Here is a 4,740-nt window from a genome sequence, read left to right as displayed (position 1 = left end):
CCTCTTAGGAGGGAAACAAATTAAAGAGTAAGTGATATGTGATAACTTGAAAGGAGTTTTAAACAAAATATTTTTTTATGAAAAACAAATAAAGTATGATCGATACATTGTAAGTATGTGGAACTGTTTGGGAGGACAAAGTTGCATCAGCATCTGACACGTGTCCATTAATGATATCATCAAGAGTTTTTTATTACATATTAAATAGATTTAGTATGACATGTGATCATAAGAGATAAATACTCAATGACATGTTTTTTGTTTTGAAATTATTAAGAAATGCAATAATGAATTTAATATTATTATAATAATAAAATATAATATATAGTCTAGCCATCATAGATAAAGGAATAATGTCATGTTTTTTGTTTTGAAATTATTAAGAAATGCAATAATGAGTTTAATTATTATAACAAGGAAAGAGAATATATAGTGTGAGAATGTTCACATGAAGGAGATGAAACAATTTTGGAGAGAAAAATGAATGAGAAGTTGACATGTTACCGTGGATGATATAAAATGACATTTTTTATTATATAGTTAATAAGCATTTTTTTATTATATAGTTTATATAAGTAGATAGAATAGATAAGATAATCACAAAAGATTAATTATAAAGTATATCTAGTTAATTTTAGAGAGATAACCCTATAAAAAAATTAACCAAAGTAATTAGTGATTAACCATTAAAGTTAATCTACAAATATATCATTTCGATAATTAGTTGGGGGGAAAAGTGTGTTGTTACATATTAAGACCATGTGAATACTTAAATAATATAATAAAGTTCAATTTCTATCTTACATAAAATTTTAAAACAAACATAACTCTTAGAAGATTAAGATTCATTTGATTATAAAATAACCATTGAAGTACTTTATTTTTAAAATAAAACAAAATCATAAACTTATTAGATAATTATTCAGAAGATATAATACTTGTTAAAAAAAATCTTAAGATAACTTTACAGAAATAAATACAACTTTTAACTCACACATAAAATATTTAGAAAGTTACGAGTGTGTACAATACTAACATATTGCCTACCAAAGAGGTCATCACATTAAGATAAGATTTGAACTCAGATTCTTTTGGACTATGAATTAATTCCTTCCCAACTAAATTAACACTCATTTACAAATTTGTTTACTTTAAACAAACTTAAATCTATGTTGATGTCAAGTCATTCATATAATAATAAATAAAATTACTATTGAAACAAAAAGAAAACTATAAATTTATAATTATTGAGATAAATTGTTATAAGATATAAAACATAAGAATTGACAAAACCAAAAGTATGATAAAACTTAACCGATTTGAATCATCTCTATAACTATTTGAGTCTTAAGATTTCCTAGAAGTGAAAAAAATAAGAGAAGAAAAGTATGTGAAATAGTTTTTGTCATACTATAACAACTATGAGAGAGGTGTGCAAATTTAAGGATCCTAATCTAATACACATATTAACAATGTATATAATTTTTAGAAGGGAATAAAATATGTCCTGATGTGAGGAGATAAATTATCTCTTCACACTCACTCGTTAATAGCCACTTGTGTTACTTTACTTTTTGTTTTATTATTTATTTTTAAAATAGGTAAAAAATAATCATGTGTCATTACCTAACTGGTGTAAGGAGAGAAATTATCTCCTCACACTAGGAGATACTTCATCCTCTTTTTAGAACTATAATTAGATTAATCATAATCATTTATAATCAATAGTACAAGATATGAGTGAACATGAAATGAGTAAAACTTGTCATTTACTTGACTCTAAATGCTAATCAAATTATTTTTTGAACCTGATCTCGACTCTAAATTTAAAGGCTAACACGACCCTAAATGTCGTCTGAGTTAACTTTTAAACCCGAATCAAAATTTATACCCAATGAAACCCATGCCAAATCGAGTGAGCAGACATTATCTAACCATGCTCACCCAAGTAGTAAAATTTCTCCATCATCAACCTTATGCATAAATTTACGCAACACTTGAAAGAAACAAAAAAAAAAAACACATTTTTGTCTTGAAATATTGGAAAATGGGAACATTCAAAGAGCCAACATCTGTTATACCAAAAGAGTGCGTCACTTTATGTGTCCCTGTGACACTTCCCCTTCCCCTGATTGATTGAAAAACATATATTTAAGTTTAATATTTGATTATAAAATATTTTTCTGACTAACCCGAGAAGGTGGCAATGTCATAGAAGATGGGCTCCCAACATTCAATACATTAAAAATCCATCCATCCTAGCCGACTATTGGGCCATAAACAAGGCTTCATTTGATAGTTTTGGGCCCAAAACCATGTTATTTTCATTAGGGTTACTTCATTGTTCACAATATAAATTGCTGAAACCTCTCATCATAAAATTTCCTGCAGCTTCTTTCTCAGTACTTAGAGACAACAAAGGGTTTGGTTCTGAGTTTGGGTTTCATTCTTCATCACCATGAGGGCGAAGGTAACCTTAATTTTTTTCTTGTTCTTGAAAGGTTGTTACTTTTTTAATTTTCTGTTATGGATTTTTTTTTGTTGCTGTGGTTTTCTGACTGAGATTGTGGTTTTTACAGTGGAAGAAGAAGCGTATGAGGAGACTTAAGAGGAAGCGCCGAAAGATGAGACAAAGATCTAAGTAGTTTTTGTTGTTTGGCACCAACAATAACAAATCTTAGTATTATGTTTTTTGTTGTTTTTTTTGTTTTGTAATGGGATTTATATTAAGAGAGTAGTTTGCTATAGCCTCTCTTTTATATTTAATATATGCTATCATACTTTGGTTCCTTTTTGGGACCTAAATATCTTAGTTTATAAATGTTGTTATTGCTTCAATTTAACTTGCATTTGTATTAAGTATGCTTTATAATTTTTAGAAGTCTTGATGCATTTTTAAGACTGCTTGATTATGTTAAGGTCATGTTTTCAAATCCTGGAAACAACCTTTTTCGCTTGCCAGGTAAAGGTACATTTACCCTTTTCATGCTCTTGTATTGGGTCACTCTTGTTCTGGGTTTATCTGGGTTAAAATCAAACCAATGATATGGTTTTTTCTGGTGATGTAATTACAGTGGAAAGTTTGGTATGATCCTAAACTTTTATGTGTGTCGATAAGATCTTGTAGCTTTGAGTGTACGGATTGGTTGTAAAACATGTTTTGATATTGTGACTGCAGTTAGATTGTGATTATGTATTTCAGCGCTCATTATCTGGGTTATTGTGACTGCAGTCCATGAGGCTAAAGATGAGGCTGCATTTCCGAATCTGGTATATCCTTAATTTGAATGAAGTTTTTAACACTATCTTATGTTGAGTAGGATTGTCTATAGAAGGGTTAATGATATGTGCAATGATTTAAATATGACTATTGAAACTTGTTATGTCCTTGAATTTGTAGTGTTAGCCGCACTTTATCAATCCTCTCTTTAAACTCATGGATGTTAATTGGGTGGGATTTATGTGACTTCCTTACAATAAATTTAGATAGTAGTATGTTTTGAATTACATGTTTTTAGCATTCTCTGGGTGTACTGTAATACATGATCAAATGGTGCTGCTTGTTATGATTGGTTAACTGTATACATTAAACTATAAACCTTCTGTCTATAAGGGTGTTACATGAGATTTCAAGTCAACTCTGAAATACCAAATAAGATCGGTTGTTGCAAATAAATAGCTGCATAGAATCTTCTTTATGCTTACAGATGATGTAAGCAATGGATAGATGGTAAAGGAATATATAGTGAACAATCATGTATTGATTACGATTTTTGTACTTTTGAACCTCATATTTGATATTGTATACAATAATGTATCTCAATCTGAGTATACAATTGTATTAAAAATATCATAAATTAAAAACGAAGGGAATGATCTCCAATGTTTATAAAACATTATTGATCCAAATTAACTTTAAATCAAAGAGTAGCATTGCAACAACCATGCATGTAGCAAATATAGGGAAAGCATTTAGTCGATGAAAATTCTGGATGTATAAAATCAAGCCTAACTAAGCAAATTTGAAATTTTAGTGAGAAAAAAAATCATTTAATGAAAATAATTTAATGAAATTAGATGCAGCTACAATGCTTAATATAAATTATTGAGGCATTGGAAGGAACTGCCAAAGAAAATAAGTGCTTATCAATTATGTTATGAATATGATATAGCTAAATGCCTCACCATATGTGGTGCAATAAATTTTTCTTGTACTATTAAGAGTATTCCTTCTTTATATGGATAAATAATTAATTTCTTTTGGGATGTAACTATCCTACTAATAAGTGTTGCTCACATGAATGACCTTTTGGTTGTTTTGAGATATAGTACAGCTTTACACCACTCGAACTTGTTGGTCAGAGCAATGGATTCTTTGAAAATGAAATGTATTATCATATTGTTGATATGGAAACAAAGTCAGGTTCAAATCCTTCCAGAAGCATTTGCAGAAAGTGTTCATTGTCTTAGACTTAAGGCCATTACAAAAATCGAGCACGAGCTAGCTCTTGAAGATAATGATCATATCATAATTCACAAGCACTTATTTTCTTTCACAGTTCCGCTCACCTTTTCAAAGCTTCAAAACCATAAAGATGAAAGAATGCATGTTAGATTAGACATAAGCACAGAGAAAATTCCATGCCACTGATAGTAACAGTAGGGTGAGTTCAGCACAACTGTCATGTTCTTTTGTTGTATTACTAAAAGCTTTTTTTTGGTATAAGCAAAAGCTTTGAA

At 29.3% G+C, this 4,740-nt stretch overlaps 1 long non-coding RNA gene across 1 annotated transcript; it reads left to right on the top strand.

Annotated features, from left to right (window-relative positions):
* LOC109342609 lies at positions 2,303 to 2,838 on the top strand. The gene is made up of 2 exons (XR_002107107.1): positions 2,303 to 2,470; positions 2,580 to 2,838. It is a non-coding gene; the product is annotated as an uncharacterized LOC109342609 (long non-coding RNA).

This window comes from Lupinus angustifolius, chromosome LG03 (assembly GCF_001865875.1).
Source record: "Lupinus angustifolius cultivar Tanjil chromosome LG03, LupAngTanjil_v1.0, whole genome shotgun sequence".
NCBI lineage: Eukaryota > Viridiplantae > Streptophyta > Magnoliopsida > Fabales > Fabaceae > Lupinus > Lupinus angustifolius.
The sequence above is the reverse complement of the archived record's forward strand: the minus strand, read 5'-3'. Positions and strand labels throughout refer to the sequence as shown.